This window comes from Squalius cephalus (genome assembly GCF_949319135.1).
Source record: "Squalius cephalus genome assembly, chromosome: 1".
NCBI lineage: Eukaryota > Metazoa > Chordata > Actinopteri > Cypriniformes > Leuciscidae > Squalius > Squalius cephalus.
In genome coordinates, this window is record NC_137122.1 from 19,462,292 (window position 1) to 19,474,479 (window position 12,188).

Sequence of the window (12,188 nt, forward strand, 5' to 3'; positions counted from 1 at the left end):
GAAGTGACAGGTAAGCCACTTTTAATGTTGAATTGTGTAGCTGGTTAGCGATAGCACCACTTCACAGCTAACCTAGTTAGCTACCTCCGATTGTTTACATTTTTACGAGCTCCATCGGCCTGCTACAAACATGATTGTGTTATCTGTGGGCAGTCTAACCTACATTTTTATGAACAATAAGCCCATTATGAGTAAATGTGTTAAAAACATGGCCATTAGTGATTTATTCCTTTGTCAACTGAATGTTACTGTACACTCTAAAAACTGCTGGGTTAAAAAATAACCCAACCTTAACCACACCACTGGGTCACTATTGGACAGAACACGCGCTGGGTTGGTTTGGCCCAAGTGCTTACCATTTAACCCATATTTCTGGGTCATTCATTTGACCCAACCAGTGGGTGGAATTAACCCTCTTGCTGGGTTAAGTCCTACTTATATGCTGGGTTATTTCGTGTCTCATTGCCTTAATAAAATTAGTAACAAATATTTGTTATATTACGAATATAAAATAATTATTGTCTCTGTAATACAATAAACCAGAGAGGCCGCTGTAAATTTGATTTAAATCTCGTTTAATTGTTTTTTTTAAAAAACATTTTTAATACATATCTTTAATAATTTTTATACAATTATTACAATTATACAATGTATACTTCTAAGGTAATAAAAACATAACGTTCATTAAGTAAGGTCTTTATACACCACTGAAAACATAGTTATGTAGGCCTATAGTTGGCATCCGTCTGTCTCTGGAGACAATGGAATATGCGTCAAAGAGTCTCTTTGGTTGGTATGCAGCGCCTGCTGTGACTGTACAGTCCAATTTTGGAGCGGCAGGCTCTATTGCAGTTGCTGCAGGTGTAGTATGTGCCTGGGTCTGGATCTCTTGGTGCTATATCTGCGAGTAAAACCCTCTGTCTGCGCTTTCTCCGCTCTTCCCACTCGTCCTCTTTTTTCTTCTCCGACACTTTGATGCCTGCTTCGACAACCTGCCTCCATGTGCAGCGATCTGCAGCTGCTGCTTCCCAGACTGCTGGATTGATGTTGCCTGCCTTCAAGTCTCGTTTACAAACGTCTTTGTAGCGAAGAACAGGCCTTCCTGCTGGTCTGGAGCCCGTAGCAAGCTCGCTGTAGAGTAGATCTTTGGGTATACGACCATCCTGCATGCGACTGACATGGCCTAGCCAGCGCAGGCGTTTCTGGCAAAGTAATGCAAACATGCTTGGTATTCCCGCCCTGGCCAGAACGTCTTTGTTTGGGACACGGTCTTGCCATGTGATGCCCAGGATTTTCCTGAGGCAACGCAGGTGGAATGAGTTGAGCCTGCGTTCTTGCCGGGAGTACAGGGTCCATGCTTCACTACCGTATAATAGAGTACTGAGCACACAAGCTTGATACACCCTCATCTTGGTGTAGGTTGTCAGCATGGAATTGTCCCAAGCTCTCTTTGCTAAGCGAGCCATAGCTGCTGTTGCCTTACCAATCCGAGTATTTAGCTCAGCATCCAGGGAGAGGTTGCTGGAGATGGTAGAGCCGAGGTAGGTAAAGTTATCTACCACTTCGAGGGTGTAGTCAGCAATGGAGATATTCGGGATGCTGCTAACATCTTGGCCCATTATGTTGGTCTTTTTGAGACTGATGGTGAGGCCAAAGTCTCTGCAAGCATCCGCAAAACGGTTGATAAGTTGTTGTAGAGCTGCTTTGGAGTGTGCAGTCAAGGCAGCGTCATCTGCGTAAAGCATCTCCCGTATCAGAACCTTCCGCACCTTGGTTTTTGCTCGGAGGCGTGCTGTGTTGAACAGGTTTCCATCGGTTCGAGTGTGAAGGTATATGCCTTCTTCTGATTTACTAAAGGCATGGGTCAGCAGCAAGGAAAAGAAGATGCCGAAGAGCGCTGGAGCGAGTACACAGCCCTGCTTCACTCCACCTCTGATAGGGAATGGGTCTGAGGAAGAGCCATCGTACTGGACAATGCCTTGCATATCATCGTGAAAAGAGATGATAATCCTCAAAAGCTTGTGGGGGCATCCTATCCTTTGCAGTAGAGTGAATAGGCCTTTACGGCTGACCAGATCGAACGCCTTAGTCAGGTCGATAAAGGCGATGAACAATGGTCGCCTCTGCTCGCGACATTTCTCTTGTAGCTGCCTCAGTGAGAAGATCATGTCAACTGTTGACCTCCCTGCTCTGAATCCACACTGAGCCTCAGGATATACACGCTCTGCTAGTGCCTGTAACCTGACTAGTACTACCCGGGCAAAGGCTTTCCCAACTATACTGAGAAGTGATATCCCACGGTAGTTGTTACAGTCACTACGGTCTCCTTTGTTTTTGTAGAGAGTGATGATGGTGGCGTCACGCATATCCTGGGGCACTGTTCCTTCTTCCCAGCACTGCAACAAGAGCTCATGCAAATGGTGAAGAAGAATGGTCTTCTTCCCAGCCTTGATGACCTCTGGAGGAATACCATCGCTGCCTGGTGCTTTGTTGCAGGCTAGAGAGTCGATGGCCTTACGAAGTTCTTCCATAGAAGGGGGAGCATCTAGTTCATCCATGACGGGCAGGAGGTTGGTGTTCTCAACTGCTGAGGTAGTGATGATGTTTTCTCTTGCATAGAGTTCCTGGTAATGTTCCACCCATCTCTCCATTTGTTTACCCCGATCTGTTATCATTTCTCCCGAGGAGGACTTTAGGGGTGTGACCTTGGTAACTCTTGGGCCGAAGGCCTTCTTCATGCCATCATACATAGCGCGGATGTTACCACAGTCAGCTGAGAGTTGGATGCACTGACAAAGATTCAACCAGTAGTTGTTGGCACAACATCGAGCAATCCTTTTGGCATCGTTTCTGGCTTTCCTGAGAGCTGTGAGCGTCCTCTCTGATGGCTCCCTTTTGTAGCTGATCAGAGCTGCTCTCTTAGCTGTGATGACTGGCTCAAGTTCCAGGATTCCTGCTTCGAACCAATCTGGATTTTGCCTCTCTTTCTTACCGAAGGTGTCCATGGCAGAATTTAATATGGCGTTGCGGATATGATTCCATCTTTCTTCTGCACTGCCCGTTGGGCAATTTCTGAGGGCCTCTGTGATGGAGGCAGCGAATCGCTCACACAGATCAGGGATTGTCGTCCTTGCTGTGTTGATGCGTGGGCGTCCTTTCTGCTTTGATCGGTGGATCCGCTTCGGTTGAAGGCGCACCTTGCTGCAAACCAGTGAATGGTCGGTGTCACAGTCAGCGCTGTGATAGCACCGTGTAATGAGAACACAGTTCAGTGAGGCTCTTCTGGTGATAATGAGGTCCAGCTGATGCCAGTGATGGGATCTTGGGTGTCGCCAGGATACTCTATGGTTGGGCTTGGTGGAGAAGAATGTGTTAGTTATGCAGAGGTCGTGGTAGGAGCATAGCTCAAGCAGTCTCTGTCCGTTTTCATTCATTCTGCCAACGCCGAAATGACCAATACTGCGGGGCCAGGAATCACAGTCATTTCCCACCCGGGCGTTGAAGTCCCCAAGCACGTACAGTTGTTCCGTGGGGGAAATTCCTTTAATGATAGTCACAAGTTCCTCGTAGAATTCTTCCTTGGCCTCGGCTGGGGAGCTGAGAGTAGGAGCATAGACGCTCAGGATGTTCACTAGGCCTGTGGAGGTTGAGAGGCGAAGGGAGAGGATACGGGCTGTACCTTTTGCTGGTGGTTCGACTGACGATAGCAGAGAGTTTCTAACTGCAAACCCAACGCCATGCAGTCTTGGTTCGTCTGGTTCCTTTCCCTGCCAGAAGAAAGTGTACTCCTGTTCCCTGATGCTGCCATTTGAGGGAAGTCTGGTCTCCTGTAGTGCAGCGATGTCAATGTCCAGCCTCAAGAGCTCACGATTGATGATTGCTGTTTTTCTGAAGTCATCAACCTGTTCAAGGTCTATGGAAAAGCCAGGGCACATAGTCCTGACATTCCAGCTTGCTAGTCGCAAGATTGGTGGTTTATGCTTTTTTATTTCTTTGCCTGGTGCGAGGTTTACAGTCTGCTTGTCGGTCTGTTCCCTTAGCTCCAAGCACCCAATGAAGCAGGCAGACTGTGGCGGGTCAGCACCTTACTGGCTGGGGGCTGCCCAGCTTGAGGCGGGCGGTAGCTGACCAGTAGGATTTCAATGATCCCTCCCACCGTCGGAGACAACCCGTAGCGTCTGAGCGTACGCCAATTTACTCTGGACTTATCACTCGTAACTGCTGCCTCCCGTGTTGTTTTTTATCACTGCGAGCAGCGATACTGGAGTGGCCTCTCCAGGACGCATAGCCTGGGCACGATATATGGAGATCCTGGGCTGCCCATTCGTCAGAATCCCCCTCTCGGCCTCGCTAGTGGGGTCCAAAGGAGTGCGAAGCACGACATTTGGCACCTGGCTTGGCTGCAGGAGTTGCCGGAAAGGTGACAAATAGTCATTCTTACCGCCTAACGGGCTCCACTCCGGATTTCTGTCGGGTTTACTCCTTAGCCTTTACTCCTCCCGGAGATATCCACAAGGCAGTGGAGCCATTGTCTGATGGCTGTAAAACTATTTAACCCATAGCTGGGGGTCTGTTGTGAACCGCTCTTAGTCTGATAGGCCTATATGATATTGCATTTCTGTCAACAGATCCTCGTAAATATTACACAATGCACCTTTAAAAGTCATTAAGCAACTCATTTGAACTTATACGATTACGATTTCATTTATTAAGATGTGTTGATTTATTAAGAACAGCAACAAACATTTAAAATGCGACAAAATATCACGTGGGCCTGAAACAACTGTTGTCCTCAAATTTTACAGAGGAGGACTCTTTCCATTAATTTGATACAAGGTATGCTGGAGAAACTCCCAGGTGGGGAAACACTGCTTTGTGTATTTAACATAAAAAACAAAAAAAGCTTTGAAACAAAGATGAACAGCCTTCAGCAAAGACTCGGTCTCGATGGTGTGGCCTGGAACAATGGCAAAGGTCTGACATGTCCTCCTCGTCTCATCCTTGAGGCACATAATATGCAGCAATGCTCCAGTCATCTCATTTTGTGAATATTCAACCATGTTGGTCCCCACCTGTTGATTAAACACAATCACTTAGAGTGTTGCAATATAACTAACATGCAAGTTAAGCTTTTTTGTTTTGTTTTGTGGAAGTATCAAAAAAATGTTATTGCAAACATTACCAAATATGACTAAATGTGGCAAACAAACAAAATGTCTATTTAAATTCATTATTTGCAAACTGAATTATAGTAATAAAAGAGTACTTTGGACTAATATTTTCAACATTTAGGCAATAAAAGTAAAAATATTACTGTAGCTGTATATTACTGTAATGTCGATAGTGTCTTTCTTTAACATTAAAACTCACAAACCAACAAAGCTGCTCGTTAATCTCCTGACTGGCAGCCCTGATGATCGCCACGCTTAGATAATGTTACACAATAAAATGAAAGATGACATGCATGGTAGGGTATCAAGTTTTAAATATTGACGATCATTCTTAATAATTTTCTTCTCAAAACTGGCACCTGTCCATTGACAATCCAGGCGGAAATTCTTTACACTGTTGCCTACTAACCAGGTCACAATGTGACAGCGCGTATCGTGATGTTATTCCTCAGTTCATTTTTTTCTGAACGATCCCGACAGACATTACAGAAGACACACGCAAGAGGAGACTATGCTGGAACTTACCCCAGTCGCTTCTTCTGACGAGTATTTATACAATATACCAGCAGACTTTCCACACACAACTCACTAGCTAGTAGCTACAATAGCCTCAAGACTAATTTCCCGCAATTTTACGTGCAAGCCCTGTGAGGGACTAAAATTATACTGCGCTTGTATGGATTTCATTCAAAACGCTTTCCTCACTTTTAAATACACAACGTCCACAATGAATACGATAATTACGTGATGAATTTACAATTTAAACTGCATATTTTAAAAAGGCTGCTGATATAGGCCTAGCTGGTTTACAATTAAGGATTAAACGATGCGGAATTTTGTCAACAAATCTAACTGGCTAACTTAGCTGTGGCTATTTAGGTTTCACAGAATAAATACGTTACCCCTCGCACTTCCATATCAAAGACTGTATGTTGAACAGTGAAATTAGCTTGAAGTTACCACAACTTTTTAAAAATATAGGTAAACATTATTAACTTACCATAAAACACTGCCTGCTCCGGTGTGGCGTGCTCCTCGAGTCTGAAGTGAAGATCCAGAAAGTTCCGCAAAGAATAAACCGGTTGCTGGGTCAAAATAACCCAACCAACTGTTTATTTGTAAATAACCCCCTTACAACTCATTTGACCCAGCATGAGCAACCCAATAATGTGTTTACAGTACCCCAAACAACCCAATATTTTGACCCAGCACAATCAACCCAACAATGTGTTTACAGAAACAACCCAGCATTTTTTTGAGTGTAGGTTTTGAGCTATGAACTCCACTGAGGGCTATCGTACAGCTAGCTGCTATCGTTATGTGGGCCAGGTAGTTGTTAGCCTGAGCGAGGGAGAGCTTCCATCACCATTTATCATAAGCTTTTACTGTAATGTTGTCTGTGTGAGAAACATGGACAGAAACTGTAGAGTTTAACATGTAGCCCATGTGCTCTTTTTTTACAGCAACAGCAGAAGTGACAGACCAGGAGGATGAGGGCATACCTGAGGTGCCACAACCGTCATACAGCACTGTTTCCATCCAGCGGGAAGATCCATCGCTTTGGGACCACAACTATGGTGAACAGCAGGGTGTTAATGAGACGGCCAATGATGCCACAACACAAACTGAAGATTTCAGCTCCTCCATGCTTCAGAGTGATGCCGATTCGTTCCTCTACACTGGAGTCTCACTGGAAACCTTCAACTCTCTTGTTTCCACCTTAGATGGGTTGGCTGAAAGGGCTTTTGTTTTGTCAGTGCGTGACCAGATACGTGAGTGATAAGTAACAACAGTGATGTTCTGAGGTTGAAGTTGCATCTGCGCGCACACACAAACACACACCCTTTACACATCTACAAAAATTGCTCCTATATATTAATATTGACACTCACTGCCTTTTGTCATTTTATTACTGTTTATATTTACTCTTTGTATGAAAGTTTTTGTTATTCTTTGAGTTTGTGTACTATAGATTTGATCAGATTTGCATTAACAACAAAATTGTACAATTTTACATGAACAACATTCTGTATTTGTAAATATTCACTTATGTACAACAATACTTATGTACTTCTGTGTAACTTGCACCCATAAATGTTTTGGGGGTTGAGCGCGCCTATTCATACAATCTTGCTAGTGAATCAATGTTTGTGGGGGAATTTCCTGCATTATAAGTTGTAGGATTATCCTTGAACAGTCCATTTCATTAAATGAACCCAACACCGCATTCCACAGTTCGGAACGATTCCCCATCGAGCCATTAGTAAGTCATAAAACACAGTCATGGTGCCGAGATGGCTAAAGGAGATGTCACCCCCCTTTCCCTTTTGTGCTTGTCTAATCTCATACCAGCGATGCCAGGACAGCAGGAAAAGATTTATCTTTGTTCCCCAAATTTAAGACCAAATGGCCAAGAAACCCTGTGGTGACCCCAATGCATAAATCCACAGCCTTATCAGGAAACGAAGGATGCTAAGGCATTCCTATGGCCCAGAATCACCACAAACCCAACCAGGGACACCTCCTTTTTGCAGCTGTAAATTCCAGAGACTTTTGCCTCCAAAACCAATATACTGAAATTAACCCACAACGGTCTTTTGAGCATTTTTAAGGAAAATACCGTCAAGGGAGAACACATACTGCAAGCGCATCATCAAGGAAAGTGTGTTTCTCACAGCACATATCCTGTGCAATAAAGCCTGTGATTCAACCTTTTGAACTTTATGAATGATTATTTTATGGAAGGTTTGAGTGGTGTGTGTGGGTGTGAGGCACACACAACGCCAGCAAATTAGCTCAAAAAGGGAAATATATAATTATGACAAGTTATAATTGTGTATGTATAAAATAACTAGATCAGCTTTCAGAATTAATTGTAACATAATTAATTTTACAATCAACTGATCTGTTTGTCCACCGAAACGACAGTACGATCTTTTATCAACTCTTAAGAAAGATTATTCTCCTGGCCAAGAAGAATATCCTCCTTATTCTATTAGTATTTCATCCAAGGATACGTTTACACAACAACGATATGCTTCAAAGTTCCAACTGAAACAATTTTGCTTTCTGCATACACAGACAACACCGTTGTCAAAACGATCCCCATTCACACGGATCCACGAAAACTACTAAAAACCCTGTATTTTGCTGCCAGGCCAGTAGATGGCGATGAAACACAACAGACTCAACACGTAATACGCATGTGCATGACGCAGGGGGCCAATGTTTTGGAAAATATTGAAGCTTCCCCGGGCGCCGCCATTGATTAGCAGACCATCACCTGCTGTTAGCATTCCATTCATTTTGGCGTCACTTTGACAGCGAATAACTTTACATCTGAGGCATTTAAAGACTCCATTTGTCCATTATTTATTTCTAAAGAAACACGAAAATGTATAAAAGGCTCCATTACCTTACGTAGTATCTTACGTTATGGCCCCGTGCAGTTTTTGTTAAAAAAGGGTAACGATTGCATCATAACCACGCAACTCTCTGTCGCACAGATAAATTACCGTATGGACAGGAGGAGAAGCTCGCGGGCAATCGGGGGGACATGGAGGCAAAATGACAAAATAATTAATCAGAATACTTAGCAAAAGTTTCTCCTGCTCCTATAGCTCATGGACACTTCCTACTCACACTCTCCGTCTCTGCAAGTCTCGGAAGGGAAACCTACACAGAGACCGTTTTCACAAACTTGCACTTTGAAAACGGTTTTCAAAAGTTAGCATTTTCAGGCACCCCAAATGGCCAAAACACTTAAAGTTTTACGTTTTTAGTTGAAAAAGGTGTTGTGTAAACAGCCTCTGAGGCTGTGGCTGAAGGTCAGTTGTAGTTCTTGTGTTTCTTTTTTCTTCAGTGATTCTGCTGAAGTGATTCATCAGGTGTTCATCACTAATACTCAATCATCAGTTAATTTGTCATCTAATTATCTAATTAACAAAATTAACGTTTGTGTACTGCTTCAGTGTTACTCCAACACTGGGGAATAAAAAAAAATAAATAAAAAAAATGTATGAAAAATGCTACAACAAAAAAAATACTGTTTCAAAATGTTTAGATAAAATATGGGTAACACCTCAGCATGGGGGAACACATTCACTATTAACTACAACTTTTGCCTCAATAAACTCCTAATTTCCTTCTTATTAATAGTTAGTAAGGTAGTTTTTTTAGCGTTTATGTTTAGGTATGGCGAGGGATTAAGGGATGTACAATAAGGTGAAGGGTTGGGGTCAAAATCCCTTGCCTCTTCACTATATCAATAGGCCTATCCTTTTGAGTTTTATATTAATCCTATTTTGTGTACTAATCAAATCATAATGTGATCCATGTGTAGTTTTAATCCTATTTTGCTGTCAGCAGTTCTGATTATATTTTGCTATACTTTTAAGACATGACAACGTGTGACTAATTTTTATGGCCCTGGATGAGGATCTTGAGAACAGTTTCTTTGTATTGGGGAACACAGCTAATTATTAATGGAAGACAGAATGCCTGAAGACTCATTAGTTGGTTCTGTGTTTTCCTCTGTTGAACAAATTAATATTACAGGGGTCAACCTCTATGTGACTTACATGATCTGGTTCATTCACAAAATTGTATTTATTTCATAAATAATTCTTTCTCTAGAGAATAAAGTGGATATTATCTGCACTCCTTCTGAAGAGGGAAGGTGTTATCAGTAAGTTTTGGGTAATCCGTCCTGACAACAATGAGCTCAGGCTCTCTACAACCTTGGTAGAACTGTTATTTTCTTTGTGCTTTTGTGTATGCGTTGCATGTTCTGTGCAGGTCTCGTGGTATGTAGATCTCTGGGCCCTTCTGACGACCCCCAAGGTCATCATGGGATCAACATGGACTCGGATGACAAATTATCTTGAATAATGTCAATGTACCCTGCTGTCTATGAGTGTATAATTGTTTAGACTTTATGTTCTCTTAGCTCATCAGAAGTGAATGTTTATGCAATGCATGTCCTTGGAACTGGTGTAAGATTTCTGTGTAAGGTAGAGTTAGCTTGCGACCTCCTCGTGAGACTTTGATGCTGGCTCTACCAATATAACTGCAAACTATTCTTCAGTAAATTTTTACTTATTTGATTGAACCTCACGACTCCTGGTCTTCTTTCATCATATCTGGTCCTGGGTCTTACAAAGATCATGTGGTTTATAAGTACTGATAAACAGTCAATATCCTAGTAATATGCATGCTAATAGACAACTAGTTAAAAGTGAGAGCCCTAAAATAAAGTGTTACCGAAATATGTATTTTCAAAAAAAAACAAAAAAAAACTCTAATTGATTTACAATATGTATATAATACACTGACATGTGAATGTAGTATGTGTTTGTAGTTACAGTAATGTTATTTTTAAAAGATAAAAATCTGCTAGTATTTAATGTTTATAGTGGTCAACCAGCGTTGCCTGCCGTTTGTTAACATATTTCTGGCTAACGTTAACTTGGTTAAAGACCGTGTTGCAGTTGTTTTGAAGTATTTCAAGTATTTTATTTAGGTTCGCGTTTAAAGCATAGACTGTAAAAAATAGGTTTAAAGTCTGTGTAGAGAGAATGGTGTCGTCTTAGCGGCCCCTAATTTAATAACAAATGATCATTCCGACGGAAGCGAATCAATGAACATTAACTTTAGCTGGAAAATAACTTTATTAAACAAAGATAATCATCTAAATTGTTTTTGTATCATTGATGTTTTATCCATGTCATATTGAGAGAAATATCAGCATCATCTTTCAGTAGAGCAGTTTTATAGGCTTTTATCATGTATCCTGAGTCAAATAATGTGTTTCTAACAGCAAACACTCAGAATAAAGTGAGATGATCTTCTGATGATCCTGAATGGCTTGTTGAATGAGTGTTGATAGTCTGAGGCCTAGTCCACACGGACACGGGTATTTTTATAACCGGAGTTTTTCCTCCTGCGTTTAAAAAAAAAATCCCGTCCACACATGCTCGGTTTAAAAGAAATCTCCGCCTACATGAAAATGCAAAAAACACGCTATCATGCGTTGTCAAGAGCATGCCACACCAGCAGGCGGCGATCGTTAAGCCACATTGGCCAATCAGAAGCCTGAATCAGAAGCAAAAACCCCGGATTTACTGTCTACACGACAACACTGCAACCGGCGTTTCTGAAAATCCTCACCCAGCCAGGGGTTTTCAAAAATGTGCGGTTTCAGTGACCTGATACTGCGTTTCCGTGTGGACGAACGGCCGAACCGCGTAAAAAAAGTCACGGTTATAAAAATACCCGTGTCCGTGTGGACAAGGCTTAAGGCTCATCAATATTAACAGATCTGCTGAAAACACTCTTTATTTAATGACAATAGTTCCTGTTTTCACCTCATTTATTATGCTGATGCCTTCAGATCTACTGTAAATTGGAAGTTAAAGCTCATTTCATCGGTGTCAGCAGACTGAGGGGATTTGTTGGCTACTATATGTAGGGGAGAGCAGGGCACAAACAAACCAGAGCCATAGAGAGAGAGAGAGTTGCGACAACTCCATTGACTACAATGGAATGCTTTTTTTTACAGCAATGGCGGCTCGTGGAGCCTCTCAATAGTTCCAGGAAGTAGCAGCAGCGCGGTCGAACCTTACAGTCTATGGGTAGAACAGACCTTTTTTGATGGACTTTTATAAAAGGTAAGACGTTTAAAGAATACGATTGTATATTATCAGTACATCTGAATCAAATTAACTTGTATTAAAGCATGCTGATTATTGCTCTCTAAATTAGTAGTTTTAGGGGACGTTATCAGAAAAAAGATAGGTCATTGGATAAAGTTAGTAGCGCATAACAAACCACAAACAGCCTATTAATGGTTAAACCCGTTCTTTTAATGCAGTTTTATCCTTTTTTGTGTAAGAAGAGGGAAAGGCTTCTAAACAGGGGTTAGATATAACATTGGGGAGTGTGATATGTGGAAGTGATAAAATGAGAATATCCGTTTCATTCCTCATTAAATGCGCAATAACAACAACAAAAAAATCC

General features: G+C 42.1%; 1 protein-coding gene across 2 annotated transcripts in view; it reads right to left on the minus strand.

The window, feature by feature from the left end:
* The window catches only part of LOC307164317 (uncharacterized protein), a 211,222-nt gene that overhangs the window by 34,852 nt on the left and 164,182 nt on the right, over positions 1-12,188 (minus strand). The window lies entirely within an intron of this gene.